Source organism: Amphiura filiformis, chromosome 6, assembly GCF_039555335.1.
Source record: "Amphiura filiformis chromosome 6, Afil_fr2py, whole genome shotgun sequence".
NCBI classification, from domain to species: domain Eukaryota; kingdom Metazoa; phylum Echinodermata; class Ophiuroidea; order Amphilepidida; family Amphiuridae; genus Amphiura; species Amphiura filiformis.
Window position 1 is genome coordinate 25,500,943 of NC_092633.1, and position 23,916 is coordinate 25,524,858.

A 23,916-nucleotide genomic window follows, 5' to 3' on the forward strand; every position below is an offset into this window, starting at 1 on the left:
AGTACTATCTTCAGTAGATAGTATCTAGACTATGGCAGATTTAGCTATTGCTATCTTCAGTAGACGACAATAAAAACCAGGATTTTATCTATAAAATTAAGTGTTATCTTCAGTAGATAGTATCTAGACTATGGCAGATTCAGCTATCTATCTTGCTTGCTATCTTCAGTAGATGACAATAAAAACCAGGATTTTATCTATAAAATTAAGTGCTATCTTCAGTAGATAGTATCTACACTGAAAACGAAAGTTGGTCAATTGACTAAAAAAAAATAGTCATTTGCTATGTCTTATTTGACTAAGAAATAACTAGTCATTAGTTCTTGAATTGACTAATATTAATTAGTCTTTCAGCTTATGTCTTATTTGACTAATCCAGAAAATGATTAGTCTAGCACAAAATTAATTAGTCCGTAATTAGTCATACACTAAAATCGATTAGTCTTGTATTAGTCTCTTGACTAATTATCAACTAGTCAAAGGCATTATAATTAGTCTTAATTAGTGAACGAGTGCCTGCAGCGTATACGCAATGGTCTCTGACGCGAGCGCACATTTTCAAGGTCGTGGTGTGCGCGTCAACTCAGTACTCTCGAGTACGCGTTCAGGAACTAAAATCGTGCGTAACCATCGATCTTCCTTGTTAAAATCCAAAAACAGTAGTATTCATGTCATGATTGACATGAACATGTACATAATCATGCAATGCCAATGCTTTCTATTTTCTATAAAAATGGCCACAGATTTAATTTTAAGATTTTAACTACATTCCCTGGCAACACAGACAATGGCAGATGACTTGCATAAACACTTACACTCACAATGTCAAAGAGACGACCGTCGTGGAACGAATCGTCTGCTGATAATTTACATAAGCTTAAGCCCCATAATCATGACAATATGCAGCATGAGCCACGACGACTCGAATTACCTCCAACAATGGGACTAAAATCTGAGTTAAAGCCACGACCGCGAGTGTAATATATAATAAAATGTATACCTTTAATTTATGTTCCATGTGTACTTGTTAAAACGATTTTTACGTGTAATTCTGGAGAAAAAAATCACGAAAGCTTACCTCCAAATTTTGCCTGGCACAGAACTTTCCCGCTGGCCCCGCTGTGTTGAGTTGGAAACCCGTTTTGTCTGGACGAAGTTAGTATTTCGACAATTAATTAATCTTGCAATTAGTCGAGTGCGTGATATCAGTCAAACCTGTTCGTATTGACGAAGCGCCATTAGTCAATCAACACTGAACGAATTAGTCAAGAATTATCATTTGTCCTGCATTAGTAATGATCAAACTTTAATTATTCCGTCATTAGTCGACAATATCATGAAATTAGTCCTGTGCCGTTTTTAATAGAAGACTAATTATTTCGACCCACTTGACTAACTATTTACGGAAAATTACTAATTTTCGTTTTCAGTGTAGACTATGGCAAATTTAGCTATCTATCTTGCTTGCTATCTTCAGTAGATGACAATAAGAACCAGGATTTTATCTATAAAATTAAGTACTATCTTCAGTAGATAGTATCTAGACTATGGCAGATTTAGCTATCTATCTTGCTTGCTATCTTCAGTAGACGACAATAAAAACCAGGATTTTATCTATAAAATTAAGTGCTATCTTCAGTAGATAGTAACTAGACTAAGGCAGATTTAGCATTAACTAAGAGTTCAATTGCCATCTTCAGTAGATGACAATAAAAACCATAACAGATCTATCATTAAGTGCCAACACTTTTGGCCAGCATTGTAGACTATGGCAGATTTAGCTATCTATCTTGCTTGCTATTTTCAGTAGACGACAATAAAAACCAGGATTTTATCTATAAAATTAAGTGCTATCTTCAGTAGATAGTAACTAGACTAAGGCAGATTTAGCATTAACTAAGAGTTCAATTGCCATCTTCAGTAGATGACAATAAAAACCATAACAGATCTATAATTAAGTGCTATACTGTCAGTTGGGTAGATATTAGTAACTAAATTACCATACCAGATTTAGCAATAACTTAAAAGTGATATCTTACTCTTGCTCCCCAGTAGATTTCTCACTAAAATAAGTAAATGCTTTCTACAGTAGATGACAAGAATAAGCTTAGAAAGAATGAAGTGCTATATTATGTGGATGACAAAAAGAAATATAGTGCATTCAGTAGTTGACTAATCTTATCTGTCACTGTAAAAGTGACTGTTAAGGTAATACACTATTTTAAAGTGTTGCGATTTGGTAGTTCACAACATCTTGCGAATGGTAATGAGCTTTGGCAAAATTGCATTGCTCATTTCCTTGCGGCGTGTAGAAGAATTCAAATATCACAGAAATAATTTTGTAGGTCCTGTGGTTCTTGAGTTATGTTGTAAAGAGGGCTGAAACAACAACACTTTTGTAAAATGTACATAACTCATTAACAACAATAAATTAAGCAAGTTTTCAAATTATATAATTTGTAGAATGAACCTTTGCAAAACATCAAGGTGTTATTTGTCAATAATTTATTGATCTAGAGAATGAAAATCGATTTTTTTGGTTGCTTCGACCAACAACTCCTCGTCTACCCTTAAGAAGTGTGGATATTTAAACACCAAAGATATGATCTGTGTATGTGGAACTGAACCATAAACCATGGAGCACCTATTGCAGTGTCTTCTATTGGAGCAAGAATGCTCAGCTGAGGACCTTGAATTGAAGAGAGCAATGGTATGATATTGTTAAGAGTTGTGTCCAGTGCTGGCTGAAACACAGTATCTGGCGTGTGTGGACACTATAAAAAGAAGTAGTAGACTACAAAAATATAGCAGATCTAAAAATAATTTAAGTGCTATCTGTAGTACTATAAATGAATATGTGATATCATTGATTCAGTCAATACATGTGAAACTTGAAATATTCCTGCCTAGTAGTAAGAAACATTTAGAAAACTTCTGCAGAGTGCAGATTTAGTCCTTCTTGTGAAAGATTCTTGAAATAGTATCAATATAACATAAATGAAAGCAGGTTTCTAAAATAAAAAAAATGAAATTATTTTTATTTGTTTTATCCATTAATTCTTTTTTAAGGTTTATTTTCATTATTATTTTGTACATTTTTTATTTGTTTGTTTGCAGAAAACCTTGACCAAATAAAAGTTCTTACTACTGAGAAAATAAACAGCATTAAAATGATAAAATTGAAGATCTTGTAAAAACAAACACCCGTATGGCATGCCTTAAAATATTTAGTATGCCAGTGATATGGGGTACTGTCAAGACTGTTTTCTCCTTATATGGATGCTTCTGTCTGACTCAATAGAAGATATTATGTATGAACCATGTGGGGGTACTACGTGAGCAGTTTCTGAATTTGAAACTATTTAAAAACAGTTCAAGTATGTAATATGAAGAGCATGGTCATAGAAAACTAATTCATCTTATTTCCAGAGTCCTTAAAAGGGGAAATTCACTTTGTCCTTACAGGGAAGAAAATTTATAGGCTTATGTAAGAGATTGATTGACCGTCCTGAAAATGTGCTTTAAGCATCTCATCACTCTCAGAAGATGAAATTTCCCTTAGGGAACAAACAAAAAGATTGATGATATCCTATAAATGAAAACAAAAATAGTTTTGCTTGTTGGAAGAGGTAAAAATACTCAATTATGTTTTGTACAAAAATCATGGTTCTGTAGAATGTATACAAGCCCAAATTTCAACATTTTAGGATTACGTTTCTTGCAGGGAAGGAGGGGGATGGCCGTGAAAGGAATCTAGTTTTGTTTATAGGATGTCATCACAGAATTAAAGGCAGAGAATCAGGACTCGACCACCATCTTGATACAGACATAGAGCACAAATTGGGGGTATTCGGTTTCCTTCGGAATGCACTTGAGGCATTCGTTGTCATGCAAGCGCGACATGGATGAAAGGCGCATTTGAGAGACGCACTTGATGCGACCTGCTCGCGAGTACTAAGACGCTTCAGCTGAGACGCAGAATTGTATTCGTTCGTCTCCGCACATCGTTGGCAGAGGACCCGAATACCCCCAATTTTCTCCCCATAGCTGACGGCACGATTGTACGTGGCAGTATAGGGAGTCCCGGTTCTCCTTCTCTAATTCTGTGGATGTCATCAATCTTTTGTTACAGCTCCTGATTTTGATATCGTCTGAATATCTATCACTGCTAAATTCTCAGAACACATCTGACGTTGTTCAAGATGAAAATCTTTCAATAGCAATTTTATAATTAAGCCCAGGAATCATATCAAGTTATTTCGTCAGCCGTATCACATAGTGACGTATTTGCAAAAAATGGCATTGAAGTTTTTGAGAAATGTATTGTTTCAGTACTCTTAAAATATACCATCTAGTTGAACAAAACCTATTCCAGTGCAGTCTAAAGAAGACATTCATCAAGTTAATATATATAAATGCTATATAGAACTGCAGATTCATACGTAGTAGTAATAAAATGAAAGTAATTTAAATTAAACTTCAACACTACTTATCTATTTTCGCTTTACCAAGAGCGCTTTCGAGGAACTTCCTCGTCATCAGCCGATGTTGTTAGCTGTGATGTATTTCTTGGAAATGGCTAGAGACCAACCTGACATCACACTCGATGACGTCACCAAAGTCAGAAAAGTCCTTCCCCTGGTAAAAAATGCTATTTTAGTCATAGATGCTTCAATTTATTTGAGTATTCATCAAAGAAACAAATACGTCAGTATGTGAAATGGCTTAAATTACACATTGTGAGATATGACGCAAATAACTTCATTGTATTTCTAAACAACTGCTGTTTAAAACAAATAAACAAATCTTTATTTTGCACTGAATTATAGTTGCATGGGTGCCTGAAGGATCAGAGACAGAAAGGTGAAGGAAAAAACCAAGAATTTTAATTCTTGGTTTAAAAATTTAAAAATCAACCTTAACATTAATATCGAGAACGTTTTGCACGTAATGTCGTAAAGTGCAACTTTTTCTGAAAGCATCATTTTTGGAAAATGTGATTATTTTTTACTAAAAATATTGTTTTTGCAAATGAAACAACTTTGGAAGGGTTGCAAAATGATTCCTCTATTCACAGATTTTTGAATTTTTCAAATCAACAAAATATATGTCAAGTTATGCAAACAAATGTTTTGTAATTTTAGGGGGGAGTTATTTCTTTTGAACCCTGTATGACGCAAATAACACCATTGTATTTCAACGCAACAATGTGAAACAGACAATTTGAAATAACCAAATTATGACCAGGTTGATTAATTAATTATCTCACTAATGAAGCAGCATTCATAGATTTGATTATTTTGAAGTGTTGTCTGCTTACTTACTCCGCCCAAACTCATGAAAATATCAAAAATGTCGAAAACGTCGCTATGTGTAACGGCCGACAATTTGAAGGGTTGGGGATACTGTTTTTGTATGGATAACTGTTTCCAATGAAGACACTAAAAAAAGTCAGAGCATGTCCGATGTGTTAAAAATCTGTCACATTTGAACACATTGGACACCTTCTGGAGATGTTCAGATTTTGAATTTACCCCTGCATTGAAATACAATTCATTCAGTTCATGGGCTAAATAGCAATCCCTTGTCTCTGGCCCTCGAAGTATAAACATGGCTTGCAACATAGATAAAGCCTGGTGCATACTTGACTCCACCGTTGCTTGATCACTATGCTCTGCCTATGATGTACTGAAAATTGAAATACACTCAACACAACTTACTCCCCATTCCAGAAAAATACAGCACTAATTTTTTGGAATTGAAAAAATATTATCAAGTTCTGCCAAATGAAATATAGCTCAATCCTAATCATTCATTTAGTACTAACTGGAGATAAAAGAAAAAGTTCACTATTTTACAAATTTCTTGAAAAAAGAACAAACATATGCATTTTTGGCATGTTTTCTGACAATCAAGTCACAAAAATAAAAGACTTGGAACAAGTCTAAGCATTCAAAATCTTGTTTTTGCCAATATTTTGCTATTGTTTTCATGTTTTTGTGTTATTTTAATTAAATAATTGGTTATAAGAATGAAACATGTCTTTTCCAAAAATTAGAATGCATAAATTGAAATCTTTAGACTGGATTGTCACATATGAAAAACACCTAAAAATGCATGTTTTGGGCCCATAATTCATAAATTTGGCCAAATAGGGAAATTAAACTTTTATTGCCAGCATTTTTTTAATCTCAAATAAATTAGTGCTGTATTTTTCTGGAATAGGGAGTAGTTTAATCATCCCCAATATTGATTCCCAAATTTTGAGAGAATTCTGCAGTTGATATCTAACCACAGAGCATCAGGCACTACTCATTTTAATATGACATCAATAAATTGTAAATTATTTTTTACGCACTTCTCAATCTCGCTTTCAGCTCAAGAGTGTGCAATGATATCCTGGTAAACACAAATCATCCAAATGTGCTATTCCATTTAAAATCCACACAACCCCTGTGGAAGATTCAGCTAAAGTCTTCCACAGAGGGAGTGTAAGTTTTGAATAGAATAGACAATTGGGTAACTTCCATTTGAAATACTCACTCCAGTTGTGGAAGATATAGTTAAAGCCATAATACAGGGGGAGTATGAGTTTCAAAATGATTAACCCTGACCAATTCCATTTGAAAAACATACTCCCCCTGTGGAAGATATTTCCAAAATCTTCCACAGGGGTAGTGTGGATTTTAAATGGAATACCAGTATATGTGCAATAAGATTCACAAAACAGGTCAATTTATTATACCTCTTGTTTGTTTGAAATAACACTGAAAATTTTTATGAGGTCATTCAGTCATGGTTAAACATATGCATGGAAACCATTGAAGATGGATAGTTTGAATGTTATAATTTTTACGATATTGGCGAATTTGTCAGCCACTTTTTAATCAAAATGTTTCAAATTTATAAGAAATTTATTTGAATATAACTGATATCTATTAAAACATATCTTTTCTATATTCATGCTAACTCATTCTCAAAAATAAAGTAACCTTGAAAAAATCTCAGAAAACTCTTTTACGACGAACAATCATAGTAATTTTTCTGTAGAAGCATTAATCAGATGACAGTTTGACATTTCATCATATTACTATATTTAAACCAGGGGTTTGTATCTCTTGTGATTGATGCAGATAAATAAGAAATAGCACCATTACCATAGCATGAAAGGCATGTGTAAGAAAAAAGGAGCCTGACAGAGTTGCCAGGTAATGCTTGTCTCCTGCCTAGCACACAAGAACACTGTTGAATATTACCGTTGCACGTGTATGTGTACTTAAATGCACTGTAATAGCTTATGACAATCATTTCTCACCGAGATAGCAGCAGCATGCTAGAAGGTTAGGGTGGAGGGAGATATACACAGACCGTGTGCATGATCAGACTCGTCTGAAACGAGTAAGTATTTTATCAATTTAATACATTTTTGTTATATTTTGTAGTATTTATTATCATTTTACCCGTAGTGTTGTTTTTGTATGTGTAATAGAAGTAACAGGTAATAGGCTGTTGTATCAAGGAGTGTATGTGCATTAATTCTTACGCCTACATTTTGACTTGTATCTTACGACTCAATACAGTGTTGCCAGTGCTATGCCACAGGTTCTTTTCCTTATCAGTCTGTCGGTAATATAAAAGCTCTTTACCGATCACATATACTAATGTGTTATCTTGTTGTTGCCAACTTAATAGCCTTTATCCATGATTTATATGTTAGGTTTGTGATTATTTTATAAGTCTCACATCTTGCATCGGTTCACTTTGAGCCAAATTAAACCGAGGTCTTGTTTTGATGTTAGTTTTAGTTAAAGATTTAGTTGGTAATGAAGCAGAGAGAGGATGTTGATCACACCTGAGTGATCATAGTCGGTAGATGCTAAATAATTACTATCTTGGTGGGTTCTGGAAGGTGGGACAAATTGTGATGAGTTTACCATGTGTGTTTGGTGTTATTTTGTAGGTGTTACAGTTTAAGTGATGTGCATCTGATGTGCTTTGGAATAATTAATATTATGCATGCATGCTGCGGCAAAAAGTTGGATCAAGGAAATGACACTGGATACCGTATGAACAGTTCGCTTTCACACCAAGGTTGGAAAACATCATTTTTCTCCAATGTAATACTTGAAATTGGACCCACTTGCTAAATGTTTCAAATTAAATTGCTTATTAAGTTATTTTACCCTACAGAATATAGAAGGACTTCTATAATCTGTGTTTACACTAACAGAAAAGGATGGGCTAAATGTGGGGCATGTATGTTTTTATGTTAATCTGCAGAAATATGTTGCAATGTGAAGTCTAATCAAGGATCTATATACACATGGATGAGCATGTACATGTTAGGGTCAAACAATTATTGTAAATATTTTTTTTTCTTCAAATATTGCACACATCCATACGTGCATAAAACATGCATCCATACATACATTCCTCTATACCCATCCATTATAATTATATTTCTAATGCGATTTTTCCACAAAGAATCAATGTGCACATAACTGCCCAAGGGCAGAAAAATACAAAAAAACTAAATGACAATTAACATTCATAGTCATGTGAAAACAGATGTGTTGATTGTTAAAAAAATTATTCATATATCAGATCAACAAAGTGTAAGCAAATAGATTAAACATACCAAGATTTGGTTAGAAATTCTTTAAATTTGCAACAAAAATCACAGAATTTGGGAACTACAAAATATGTTTAAGTTGTTTAGGGGCTAAGTAAAAGCCTGGTAAAAGCTCTATTAAATTATGCATGCGATCATGAAGAGGTATTGTTAAAACCATCTGAGAAAAAATGTGCACAGACATGTTGCTATAAATAAATGATGATTTTAAACTTGTGTCATTCTCCAGAACATTAAGCTTCAAGCTTAAGTTGATGTTATACTTAGGAGGACAGCTGGTGTTGCAATTGATTTGAGCTAGGGTATATTAGAGGCTGCCACTTAAAGGCACATAGTCCACCGCCCTGAAAGCAGATATAACAAAATGTTTGAAATCAGTAAGAGTAGCTTAAAAGTGAACAATCGATAAGTCTATACTTCTCATTAGGTATTTTGGCAAATGTAAAAAGACAAAAATGAAGAAAACCTAAGTGCTGAACAAATCTAAATCTCCTTTGCTCTAATAAATTTCTGAATTTATAGCATTACATTCAACATTGACCAATGTGTCAAATTTTACCCAATATTAAAGGAGTATTTCGTGACCCTAGCATCCGTTTTTTTATGACATGAAGAATTCCCAAAATTTCAGTTGATTCCGATTTGCGTTTGCTAGTTATACATGATTATGTGTATTACACTGCTCCAGTGTTCTAATTTGTTTACCAGAACGTAATTCAAATTTGACAATGTTTTTGCTAAATGAATTAATCTGCATAAATTGTTTTATACATGAACATTATGTAGCTGGAGGTTTCCAGTGGTATAAAGATCTCAATTTGTTTGAGAAAAGTGGGGGGGGGGGGGTGATGAGGCTGTGGATCGCAAAATGCCCTTTTAATAGATTATTGATGTTATCAGTTGCAGGATATGTTAGCACATGTATGTAAAAATCTAGATTCTGTAGATTATCTGATCTGACAGATTGCTTACAATGCTTTTAACTGATATATGTGCTTGAAATGTGTAATGCGTAATTATGCAGTAGTACTGTAAACATGATTTGTAATCTATATACCCATGCTTAGCAAGTAGTATGGGCTCTTACAGACACCATCAGTTATGTGCTTAACTTGATGCAGATTGAATTTGTTTTTTAAAAGTGTCACAAATTTCTAATTTCTGACACTTCCTTTAATCCAAAGATCCAATTTTTTGATAATTTTATGCTTGAGAGGTGCACCTGGACAATTGCATAGTGACAATTGCATAGGCCTATATAAGTGGCATAATATGCAACATATATGATTGAGAGTCGTAAAAAAGTGGATACATGTAGTGGTAGTTATAAAATATCTGTATGATAATAATATTTTATTACATATAATGCATTTATAGCATTTGTATAAAAAACCTTGTTAAAAGTTTTATAACAGAAGCAATTGAAATAATTAATTCACAAATTTTGTATTTTGCTTTTAAAATAAAAAATGAGCATATTCCGGAATTTCCAAAATACTGAAAAGGGATATTTTTTGTTCTGGTGATCTGTGGTTAGAGAGCTTTGTAATTATATGATTTTGGTTTATGATAAGTCAATTTTTTTCTTCTTGACAGAGTGCATTTATTGTACTTCATGTTTAAAAATAAAATACGGAAAGAAAGGAAGAGTAATTTTAATGTCTCAAAAATATGCAATTTCGCTATGAAAACAGGGTGTTTGTTAATGATGTATGTGCATTACTGAATGCACATACATCGCTTGGCCATAAAAAATACCCTTTTATATTCTTTTTTACACAAACAGGATATTCGCCTTGGAATATTAAGTGGCTCCCCCAGGAAGTCATCAAATGAAATAATACTGTAAATCTTTTGATTTAAAAACCAATTGCAAAGAATTGTGAAGAGTTAAATAGATGCAAGAAGTAGTGCATGTCCAACATGCATGCTACAAAGCATGCAAAGCAACTTCAGGTCATTGTTACCATGGTAACACTATCAGACCATGTTTGTCCATTTTATCAATTTATACAAGACTGAGTGTTGATTTCACTAGGTTTTCTTAACACTACTTAGGTGTTCTTCAGGTTCTGTTGTTTTAGTGCATACTATCATAGACCGGATGCTATCCAGGTATAAATACATGTATAATAGCCATGTAGAGGGGAGCTTGTTTTACTTGTCCAGGGCTGGCCTCACTTTGTCAAGACCATGAGGGGCACAGACTGCGGCTAGGTATTCTAAAAATTTGGCAGTATTTCTATTATTTTGCCTTTTTAATATCAGTTTAGGGGTGCTGTGAAACCAACCTGGGCGAGTACATAATTCTGCCCACATACTTTTTCACTTATTTCAATTTTGGCAGTAATTAAGGGGGTACTACACCCATTGATTTTTTTTTTGCATTTTTTGCATTTTGTGAAGAAATTACAAAAAAAAAATTGGACAAAGTGGTATGCAAAATGAAGGGCAAATCTTCTCGCTTGATTGGTGGCATCGGTATCAACGTAGCTTACATGCTTTTAAAAGTAGAAGCCAAAAGGTGGTACATCACTGATGATTTAAATTCACTATATTTTGGAAAGCTTACTATCAACGGATTTCGTTAAAATTTTGGATATGTGTTGCTAACACGTTAGGGAAATAAAGTTGATATGTAAAATGGGAATAAGTGGTTCCTGATTTCTTTTATGACTTCATGAACTTGGTGCTCCACAACTATCAAAAAGGAACTGGTTAAAATGCTTCTATTTTCAATGTTGAGCTATATTTTGTATTTTAACTTGCGACATTATTTCACTGAAACTTAATTAAGCCACAGGTAACAGGTTACCACAACCATACTACAGCAATGTTGAAAAAATTGTATTTCTTGTCACCTATACCACCATATTGGGTAGTTTTCCGTAAGCTTAGCTTTTGTGATTTTGGTAACTATTTTATATTTATTTGTGAAATCCATCTCAACTAGGCATTCTTAATTGTACTCACCATTTACATCCCAAGGTATATTAGTATATCCACCTTGCACTTCTCGATATATATCCAGTTAAAGACAGAATATCAAAATTATTCCTCATTATGATATCACAAACTCTCACATGTGTATTCAAAATTGATGCTTAAATTTGACCTGAACCAATTGACCTATAACCTGACATACGGTGACCTAATAGCCTTTTCTTCTCCTAACAACACATTATAATATTATTGACTAATGACTATACATCCATTGTGTAAGTGTTTATATATTTTGCATGCACCACTGGATTTTCTATAGAGAGTATAACAAAGGATTTAATGTATTCTATTCATGTACCCTACTTGAACATGCTGAATAGAATAAATCATGGTTTGGATACAGTACAGTAAACAAAATATATATAGGGCTAAAATGACTTACTACAATTGTTTAAAAGCACTTTTTTTCTTCTTTTTTTCATATTTTTTTAAATTTCACATGATCCGTGCATATATCGCCTAGCTATAAATGAAAAAAATATTTATTTAGACCAATCAAACCAATATATGGGTGTAGTACGCCCTTAAAGCATTTTGGCACTCATGTGAGTACATTAGATAATTAATTTTTTATTACAAATTCATCTGTGCAAATTCCAATTATTTATGTGCAAAATTTGTTATCAGAGTAAAATGCAGCAGAATTATGAAAAAAAACCTTACCGCATATTGTAAATGTTCAAGCAAAATATAAAATTATGTTTAGAGCACAACAATATAAACAACTAAGTGTAAGCATTTCACAAACAAAACTAGCTAAAATGCAGTAAGGAATCTGTAAATAAAAAGGGTATTCAAGCTGATATACTATTTATTAAGTAAAGCATTGATTGTGTTTTTAAACAATATGTGACACAATCTACTCCATGGGGCCAAAGTACACCACATTTCGCCATAATACATTCTAGAAACGCTTGCTGTTAGAATAAGAAAAATTTTAATGCTAATTTATTGCACATTCTAGGGAAGCGTGGTTACCTTTTTAAAATAACCGAGTGAGAGGGTTTTCAAGAAAATATTTTTCCTGTCAAAACTGAAGCATCCTCTGTATAAAAGAAAATATGAATATTAACTGCACATCATATATAACGATTCGTGATACCCAATTGTGGCACATTTGATGTCGCTTAAGAAGCAGAGAATTTTATTTCAATTTTATATACGCCAAAATATTTTTTTAATTGAGCAAGAATAAGGATAGAAAAAAGCGTTGAAAATCCTATGTGAATATTACATTAGACCCGCAAAAGATTACTGTTTCGCTTTTTATGGTAATCTAATCTTTTATTTCCTGAAAAAACATTTGGGGTCTAAAATGGATTTTTTATGTTATTGATAAAAACATCGAACGTGTATACAAGAAAATGGTAGGTTTTCCTCTATAGTATTTTACTGACCATGGAAATGTACTGAGACGCAAGCACGTGTCAAAATCGATATAATGTATTGTCCATACAGACGCCCAGTTATCATGTTTATCATTGGATTTTTTTTGTATAAAACACGCAGTTAACAATAATTGAGCGCTAATAATACACATAAATGTTTTTAGGTAAATAAAATTCCAAAATATGGTACGTTTTCTGCCTTTGCTTGTCACGTGGTAGGCCTATGTTGAAGTTGCGATTATATCTTCAAATAAGTTTCAAATGAATTCCAAGAAGACAAGTGGCCGAGTGGTCTAAGGCGCTGGGTTCATAGTGTATCTAAAGCAGTCCGCCGCCGTGAGTTCGAACCCCGCCTCCGCCAAACTTTAATGAAGTAAAATTAAAATTAAAATTTTACTTTAAAAAAATTTCATATTGGGGAAATGTGACTGGCAGAATTTATGTATGGCGTGGAGTGGTGTGGGGCCAAAGGAGGCATTTTTGAAAATTGAGTTACTATCATTATTACCTTGTAGTAACATAAGGCTATCATATACTGAAAACAGTTATGAGGTTTTGTGATGTGTATTTTCTTATGTATTTTATTGTTTTTTACTCCATATACGCCATTATCTCAATTTCAAATTTGCTGCCTTTGGCCCCCACGGACCAGATCATGTCACATTATGCTAACCAGATCTGGTCCATGAAACCGAGGTATAAGCAAAAAGTGAGGAGGAAAAAAAAGAACAACAAAAAACACAGGAAAATGGAAACAAAAGGTTCATAATTTTGCAAGTTTTCAAGAGACCTGGGGATTCAACATCAGTAATACAATTGTCAAAATTTCTGACTTTAGCCTGAGTTTATCAGATTGGGTCACATAAAGTAGTTCTATATAGTGTGACAAAATTAAAACAATCATTATGCATTATTTGTTGTAATATCTTGTGCCAAAATTGACAGACAACACACTCTGAAACTAGAGCAACCCGAAGGAGAATTGCTGATAAAAGTAGGTTATTAGACAGTTTTATGTGTTTTTTCTTGTTTTCCTATTAGTACTGTATTTGTCAACACCCATTATCTAGAGCACATGATGTATTAATGGGAAGAAAGTTCGATATAAGATGGTCTCCATGTAGCTAAAATGGACACTTAACATTTGTGACATAATGAAGTTAATGTAATTTAAATTGATTCACACTTGTTGGGTATTATGAGTTGCTAGGTTTTATACAAGGGGTGGTGTCCACAGGAGAGATATTGTGATTAAGAGCACAGTATTGTAGCTGCTGAGCACTGTAGGTACTTTAAAGCCATAGTGTACGATCTTATAATATGAAATTGGTAATTTTGTTTCAAAACTTAATTTTTTGGAATATTTATAATGTTTACACATGTCCCAACTTACACTTAAATGGAATCAAGCACATACTTCTGTTTGTCAGGTGAGATGGGAGGGCTCGAAGGGGAACCAGGAAGGGAAGGGTAGAGAGGTAGAGAAGGAGGGGAAAGAAAGAAAGAATTGGTATTTCAATACGCTTTGTGTTGTAAAATGGAAATATGAAATTGACAAAGCTAACATTAACTTCAATAATCATGCCTTTATTTAAGAAATAAAGGGTAATGCATGATCCTTTACACAAAAATAATGTGTCGAGGCAGTAAAACGTAAATAATGGGTGAGGCGCAGCGAACCCATTATTTCAACGCTTTTACTGCCGAGGACACATTATTTGATGTAAAGGATAATGCTGCACCCTTTATTTCTATTCTATTACCACAAAATAAACACAGCCAAATTAAAAAGTCTCCACTAGTTCCATCTCCATTTAATCAGAGTCTGATTAGTTTATGGCAAAATTATTTATATAATAATTTTCTATACACTTTCCTTCGAAGGTTGATACCAAATTTGATACCAAAAGTTTAATCATCGTGAGCATAGGAGCCGTTGTTTGGAAATTCGTGCAATTCTAAAAATGACAAATTACGAATTGACCACGCAAAAGCCAATGCATGGTATCAGCTTATTATGTGGCCTGAAGCAACCCATACAGGAATCATTGTACACTTGCCTCGCACAATTGAAAGAGCGGGTATTTGATTTGCATTTTGACATGCATGGGTAAACCTTTAACCTGCCGGCCTATTCAGGCGACGTAATTCTTGGCACTCACACTAGCTTCACTACGTGATACAATTCCCTATGTCATTTTTAAAATTGCACGAATTTCCAAACAATGGCTCCTATGCTCACGATAATTAAACTTTTGATATCAAATTTGGTATCAACCTTCGAGGGAAAGTGTATAGAAAATTATTATATGAATTATTTTGCCATTAGCTCATCATACTCTGATTAAATGGGGATGGAACTAATGGAGACTTTTTATTTTGGCTGTGTTTAGTGTGATTTAAAGAGAAAATATCAATTTTTTTGCCCAAATATTTCAAGTTGTTTACCTCAAGGTGGTGCGCATACGCGTAGCCAAAGCGTAGGCCTATGCACATTCCAATAACACAACCCACAGCAGCAAAAGAAACCCCGCCGCGATTGGGAAACACCAAACATATTATCAAACGATCGCATCACGTGATCGCTTCAGTTGTGATCATGGCTTCCTTCGCGATAGACGGCCGGTCGATCGCAGCATCACAGCATTCTGATTTTCAAGACAACGAGTTTGTAAATATTCATTGAATAGGAAAACAAGAGAAGATTTAGATCAAATTTGACAACTTTCCTGGAGGCCTTGCAATATGTCGCCTGGCATACATTTCGTTCCCAGTCAAATCTTCCGAGAGAAGAGGTTGTTTAATTATCGAAACGAACGAACTGCAAGACGAGACAGTCAGCGCTCAGGGCACGGGCCGTAGCTGGCTTAGAGTCAGCGTCCAAGCGCTACACTCATTGACCTCCATGAGCAAAACATGGACCGAAAGCCATTCAAAATTTTCGTATTTCATTAACTCTTTTAAAAACAGTCAATTTAACCATAGGCCTACATGATTCATGATTTATGTACATGATTCTGAAGAAAAATTAGATCTTCAATTAGATTTTACCCCTCGCAAAATTGGAAAATTTTCCTATTTTCCGTAGCAAAAACAGTCTAAATAAACGATGTTCCGCTTTGCCCAACAAATTTATACTTCAGAATATCAAAGATTGATATGTTTTGTCATGAAAAATACCATAGTTTTAAGCCAGGACTTCTTAAGAAATTCAAGACCACGGTTTATTTGATCGAAGTCACAATCGGTCCCAGTAAAATCTCGCCATTTTGGACTGCAGTGTGTTTTGATTTTGCCACAATCAGCAGGTCATGACCTTTCACTAATTGATCGCTCCTGATTGGACAGTTGAAGTTCCACCAAGGTCGCCCAAGTGGTGGGGGAGGGGGGTACATGTTATTGAAAAATAAAATAAAAATACCAATAATTTTAAATATTGGGCAAATAAATAGGTTATATACATAATAATGAACTCCCTGAAACGTGTGTGACTAAAATCAGTGGTTTCAAGATTAATTAAAAATACAACTTGCAATTTAACATTTTTGCAAGTAATTACTCAACATTAATAGAGTGGTTCAAATAAGGGGCTAGCATTTTCTTCGGAAGGGGGGGGGTCCCAAATATACAAAATGTCGGCATCAATAAAATTGTGACCCCTATTTCCATAACAGAATTTTTTGACCCCTTCTGCCGATACGTCTTACCTCGTTAGTAGGCTAAATTTTTTTTTGGAATAAAATAAACACACTATCTGTGGTCATCTTGTGACTCCATACATTTTGGTCATCAAATATTTTATGACCCCCCCATTTTTCTTTTCAAAATGTATGAGCCCCACCACCCCCCCCCCCCATATATTTGGGACCTCCATTTGAAGAAAATGATAGCCCCTAAGAGCCTGGTGGGATTTTGACAGGTCAAAAGGATGCAAGCAATTAGTGACTGACAGTCCATGGTAGAGGAGGGCAGGAGGGGGATTTCCCCCTTTTTATTCCCACAGACAGCTGAATAATCACAGAAAAATATTATTTTCGGCATTTTTTGTAAATTTCACACCCTCATCGAGTCAAGATAAAAATCCTAGCTCCGGCATTGCAGTTGATTATTGGCGGGCATAATAGAGAGTTCCGTGTTTTCAAGCGGAACGGACTACAGTAGTGTTTATAACGTGATTCGAACCGCCGTATTCCTCATTCCTTTGATTTGGTCAATGACCCTATTGGTGCTACATTCTACAAAATAACATTTGCTAATTATTGCGCGAGTGTTGGTATTCTGAAAATTGTAAACGGAGTTTAGGTTTCCCTCCAAGATGGTGGGTAACCCAAAACACGGGAACTCTCTATAAATACTACTTAGGGACTGATCGTTATTTACGGCAGGAGGGGTAATGGGTGTTTTGGAAAAAATATTGACAAAAAAAAATTGTGTTCCCCCCTCGCGTCCGCTCAAAATTTTCGGATTCCCCCTTGTTTTCCCAAATTTCTCCACTCCCCTTTTTAACAAAAAAATTTGTGTTCCCCCCTCAAGACCCCAAAAATTTGGGTTCCCCCCTCAAAATGCCCATTTCTCTATCGCGCATCGTAAATAACGATCGCTACCTTAGGGACACACCATTTGATTATGGGGGCATCAGAGTTTGTGTCAGGCAGAATTTTTTTCCGCCAAGTTTTTTTCTTCAATTTGTTGGGGGAGAATTTTTTAAATCATCAGCGAAGCAAATTTTTTCCCTGTTTCACTAGTGGGGGCGAAGTTTTTCGTCTCACTAGTGGGCAAAGTTTTTCCTGTCTTACTATCGGGCAAAGTTTTTGTTTAAAAAAAAACCTGTTCCCCACCTGGAAATCAAATGGTGCGCACCTTATGGATGATTGAATGGAAAAAAATCATGATACAACAAAAAAAAGATACATATGAATGTTCCAAGTTTCTGTTATATTTTTCATTTTTATTCAGTAGTAGTAAAAATAAAATAACTAAATTATTTAATTATTATTAAATAATTATTAATAATATTAAATAATTATCAGCTGCAAATAACACCATCTTTTGCACATTTCTGCCTTATCATAGGCGGGCACATAAACCGAGGGAATAAGCAGTTGTCCCTGATGCTGCTACACCGACAACTTGTTCTACAAAATTATAGTTCCCCTCATCTCTGTTGAGATGAAGCAGGTCATGTTCGAACAGTCTGGCTTTCAACGTTTTCAACTGCAAATGTGAAGTGAAGTAATTTGTGCCCAGGTCTGAATTTTGAATGTCAAGTAATTTTATGTCATTTGTCCAAGTCAGAACAGTAGAACTGCATCATTTGTTTTTATCAGGGTACAAGCATATCACAATTATGTAAATTCTGCAGCAGTTCGAGAAACAAAGTCGAATTTCATGTGTTTGTTCCTACATGAAGAAATAATATCTGGCTAAATTCCTGCAATATTTCGAGTAAGTTCGACACCTGCCATGCTCGAACCGTTGCCCCTGGCTTGTTGAATGGAGTGACCGACCAGTCAACTGAGTCTTTGTAAATATCAAAAATGTCGAAGTATTTGATGAGCGAGTCCTCAAAGAAAAACAACTTGCAGAGCCCCAAATCTGGCGAGCACCTGTAATGTATAGAAAATGAAAATATCAGGTTTATTAATACTACAGGAAAAACAACAACAAACCCCCCCCAAAAAAAAAAACACACCATAAAACACACAATCGGATTTGTAGAAAAATTTTTATGATTTTTTTTTTGGGGGGGGGGGAGGTCGCCCAACTGAGCTGTCACGCCCGCCACGATCAATATATCATAAGCAGGCATGGCAGTGACGTAGTGAGTCATGTGGGGGTGGGGGTTTGGGGTGACACCGACCATGATGGGGGGGCAGTCCCACGTTTCTTGACGATTTCTTATCGATCATGTCGATTGGATTTGGAGGCACATTAGGCGTAGCATCGATCATCACATTGGGGGGGTAGCACCGACCATGATGGGGGGGGGCACGGGCACCGGTCTGATGGGGGCACAAGCCCTTTGACCATGATGACACTACGGCTACGCCTGTGAAGCGTGTCAAATTACGCTTAAACTTAGTATGCCATATCGCGCGCTTGCATGACAACAAATGCCTCGAGAGCATTCTGAGGGAAACCGAATACCCCAATTTTTGTTCCATGCCTGAATCAAGATGGTGATCGAGTCCCGGTTCTTTCATCTCTAATTCTGTTGTACAGACCGGAAATGCCGAATTCATTTGCTTACACTTTTACTCTTTCCAAAATGGTGTATAAACAATGGTTGGCTTGTTTTAAGTTTCATATTTGGGTTGAGTAAAAACATCCACACAATTGTCTCAACATGACATTGAACGTGGACATTCGATTAGAAGACAATTTAAACACAAAACGGAAGAACAAACACTGATTTCCGAAGTAAAAATCAGCACATGCTGAAACTGGCGACATTAAAATAGCTACCATCATGACCATGTTTAGCGTCAATAATCCTTCCTTTTACTCACTTTCTGGTCACCAAATGCAATTTCGTGAAAAAACAATATCTTGCTCGCCAAATGCAGCTTCCAATATTAAAAACAACTATGAAATCATAGAAAATATATGCTTTTACTTACGCAAAAATCACTGCTCGGACTCGGCAAACAATGTGACAGGCCACTGTTTACTTTTCAACGTGACCCTTGACACGAGTTCTCTGATAAATGACGTCATACGTAATACTGCACATGCGCAAAAAACTGAATTTCCGAATTTGGCTGGTAAAAATTGATCTTTTTGTCATTCAATTGTAAGAAAAAGAAGGAACCGTGATCTGATAAGGTACCAAGGGCGCTTTCATTATAGTTTAGGGGTGTTATTTATGTGGATGGGAATCTAAGCGGCCCAAATTTGAGCGAGTAATAGCAAGTTTAAACGGGCTTAACTTTTGTGTGCATTTTCTATGGCACTCGCAAATCCACACTCCACCCTGCAGTGCGTAATGGGATAGTATCGTTTGCTGCTGTGAACACAACCTAACATTCCATTCTCCCATATAAGCAGGTATGCACATACAATAACACATCCCTGGCATTCCATCCCGCATTCCATTCTCCCCTACATAAGCAGGTGTGCTGTGCGCTTTGATGTGCGCTGTGATGATAGAACATAAAGTTTGTTGCCCTTGACACTTTATCGCTAATTAATGGTCTGTCACGTGACACGTTTCAACAAATCACAGTGCGCGGTTTTGAATAATGGGTCGTGGGGGTAATAGAATAAATAATGTAGGCCTATTATCATAATCATTATTCAGTGCTTAAGGTAGAATCTTTTGTCTTGAAGTGTGACCAATAACCCACTTGGCCAAACAAAGGGGATCAGTTGCTTACACATGCCCTTCTTTTGATCGCCCATTTAAACGACAAGATGCTATTGGTGCAATGGTGCAGTAACCAATCAGATGTTCATATTGCAGTAAAACTGAGCAAGAAATCCAATCGATACAAGTGAAGTTGTCGTTAAAGTAAATTTTCAAACTTCATTTTGCAAACTCTCTAATCTTTCACAATGCAACATTTACTATCAGTGTTCTGCTTATTTTTAAGCTATTATGTAGTAAGTCTTAATTATGATTTACATATTTGGGTACTATTTAAAAATATTATTTTTAAAGCCAAAGTAAGGCCTAAATTATCTCTGTTTATTAAAGGTTGGTGACCCTATGGTCAGTCTCATTCCCCCCACTTTACCCCCATCAAAATGTAGAATTGCGTATCATGTGAAAGCTCATATTTTTCTCATAATCGCAGTGATATTAGGCCTGAAATAAGTTTAGTTTAGGAGGTATGAACAAAACATGGTGTTTGGTGGTTACCCAAGTAATGTACTAGTTGATATAATAAATCCCGGGATAATAATATTGTTTTTACGGGCCGCTGTGATACAAATTTTTGCTTCTAGAATCCAAACCACTGGAGCAATTGAACTGATGGGTCTCAATGTGAGGTAGAAAACATCATGTGTTACAATGGGACCACCCACCTTTAATGGGAAGTCACTTTTAATTTAAGGCAGCTATATAGATAGACATCTACAAGCATAGATTTGTATGTGAATAGATTCAGACAGGTATGATGAGTTTTGGGAATGTTTGGGTGATGGGCCTCAATGTGAGGTAGAAAACATCACCGTGTTACAATGGGACCTCCCACCTTTAATGGGAAGTCACCTTTAATTTAAGGCAGCTATATAGATAGACATGTACAGGCATAGATTTGTATGTGAATAGATTCAGACAGGTATGATGAGTTTTGGGAATGTTTGGGTGATGGGCCTCAATGTGAGGTAGATAACACAATGTGTTACAATGGGACCACGCACCTTGTATGGGAAGTCACCTTTAATTTAAGGCAGCTATGTATACAGACATGTACAGGCATAGATTTGTATGTGAATAGACCCAGACACTGCAGACAGGCTCTAGATGTACATAAGATTGTCAGATGTAACATCTCATAGAGAATTGTCAGGAGAGGTGTGACTGTAATACAATTGGACTACACACTATGGACCACAATGGCCTCATCCCAATGGCATAGTTCATTAACCTCAATTAAACAATCATAGTGCAAAATTTGACCTCAAGTTGCAGAGTATGAGTTTTTGTACCCAAATTTCCAAAGGTCATTCTATGAATGTACAAATGTATTGGGCTTAAAAACTGTGCCCCTGATAGATGAGCATGTTGTGGATCCTAGTGACAGTCCAACCCCGGTACCCCAGGTCAACATAAAAAGTGGTAACCATGTGTGTTCTTCCTTTTTTCAACACCCCCCTTTTCACTGATTTTTCATTGATTTTATCCCCCTTTTTTGCTAAATCACTGACAAAATCAGGGTAAAAAATACCCCCTTTTTCAAGGTTTTCAATGAGAAGATTTCCAGACACCCCTTTTCAATGACTCCAAATATTTTAATATATTAAGTACAAAATGTGCAAGTATGAACGATTGAGGGCGGAATCAATGAAATGCCAGAGGATGGAGGCTGAAGACTCGGGCTGAAGACATCGATCGAACGAACCTGTGAAATACCCCTTTTTTAAAATTTCGCGGAGACAATGCTCAGAATACCCCCCTTTTTCGACTTCATGATCCGCGATTTCAGTCAACAAAATACCCTTTTCCGCGAAATTTAGAACACACATGGTTACCACTTTTTATGTTGACCTGGGGTACCGGGAGTCCAACCTCATATCCTGAAGTGAAATATCCGGATAAGTGAATTATGTGTGATTCTGCATTGAATGATCAAAGTGTAGAAATTAGGACAATATGAAATTACTTTGTGTGAGGTGGTAAAAGAAGGGTGGGTTTTCTCACTCGCTTCTCACCACTGTGGCCGGGGTTCAATTCCCGCTGTGCCACATGTGAGTTTGGTTGCCGATCCATGCTCATCCTCGCAGGTTTTTCTCCGGGTGCTCCAGTTTTTCCCCTGCATCTAAAATCGGCCCTCTTCCCATATCCCTGTCCCATCATATCCGTATGGCATCCCTTGAATTTAGTAGCCTCTGAGCACTATTGGGTTTAGCCTGGCTTTGGCCGAATGTTATAAATAAATAAATAAATAAATAAAGATATCCTTACTGCTTCTGAGCATAAAAATAAAGGTGTCATGAATGGCACTGAAAAAAACATGTTTTCCTTATATATATCATTTGGCCGCATAACAGAGAGGTTTGTATAAAAGATGTCCGGATAAGTAAGGTTGGACCGTTACAACCAAATTTTGTTAACTGTTTCAAAATTTAGTTCATCATCACCATTCAGTTCCTTTGGTTGTATACCTGCATCAACAACATTGGGCTATTCCATTTAAAATCCACACTACCCCTGTGGAAGATTTTGGAAATATCTTCCACAGAGGGAGTATGAATTTCAAATGGAATGAGCACATTAGGCAGCTCCAGTTGAATTTTATACACCCTCTGAGAAAGATTCAACATGAATCTTTCCCTGAGGGAGGATTAGTTTCAAATGGAGCTGCAAATGTGTTAATTCCATTTGAAATTCATATTCCCTCTGTGAACGATATTTCCAAAATCTTCCACAGGGGTAGTGTGGATTTTAAATGGAATAGCCCATTTTGTGAAAGCTTGCTTATTCAGCTATTACATCTTGCAGTACATGTAGTACATGTTAAGTTTGCAATGGGTTAACTGTGTGCATGATGTATGTGTTTGTTGTCAAGGAAGTTGCCGCCATTATCATGCTTTCTGAAAGGAAAATAACATGATACACAATGAAAACAGCTGAAGCGGGGGTCTAGGTCTCGAAATCATAGAAAATGATTTATGTATTATAGGCGAAAACATCAGCTCACATGCATTATGAGAGAGATAACATAGTTTTCAAGGTCATGGCCGAATTACTTAAATCACATATATGCGATCTCCATTAATGCAATGCTTAGTGTTGTTAGCAAATAAAGCATGAAACTCAGTGGTCATGCAGGAATTTGTTTTATTGAAGAAGGGGCACAAGGCGGTACTGGGGGAAATAAGTGTCTAGGACTGGGGAGAATGGGGAGTAGTGAAAATGCCCTGAAGCTGCATGGTGTTGCCACTAATGAACTCGCTCCTAATGGTTGTTAATAAAGATGACTCTTCATTCAGTATATAGCATTTCACACTACACTTAATATTGCTATCTTCAGTAGATAGCATTTCACACTTAATCTTATCTTCTATAGGTAGCGTTGCACACTTGACATTGCTATCTGCCCCGACCACACTTAACATTACTATCTTCCATAGATAGCATTTCACACTTACACTTAACATTGCTATCTTCAGATGATAGCAGTTCACATTTAACATTGCTATCTTCAGTAGATAGCATTCACAGTT

At 35.6% G+C, this 23,916-nt stretch overlaps 1 protein-coding gene and 1 long non-coding RNA gene across 2 annotated transcripts in view; one reads left to right on the forward strand and one right to left on the reverse strand.

The window, feature by feature from the left end:
• Window positions 1-7,306: 7,306 nt before the first annotated feature.
• Window positions 7,307-23,916, forward strand: part of LOC140155184 (uncharacterized) — a 256,145-nt gene continuing 239,535 nt past the window's right edge. The window contains exon 1 of the mRNA XM_072177919.1: window positions 7,307-7,398. The gene's annotated coding sequence lies outside the window, so the exon portion shown is untranslated. The remainder of the gene's footprint in view (window positions 7,399-23,916) is intronic.
• On the reverse strand, window positions 17,951-19,765 carry LOC140154232 (uncharacterized). Its single transcript, XR_011859275.1, has 2 exons — window positions 19,644-19,765; window positions 17,951-18,629 (listed from the first exon to the last, which is right to left on the reverse strand). It is a non-coding gene; the product is annotated as an uncharacterized lncRNA (long non-coding RNA).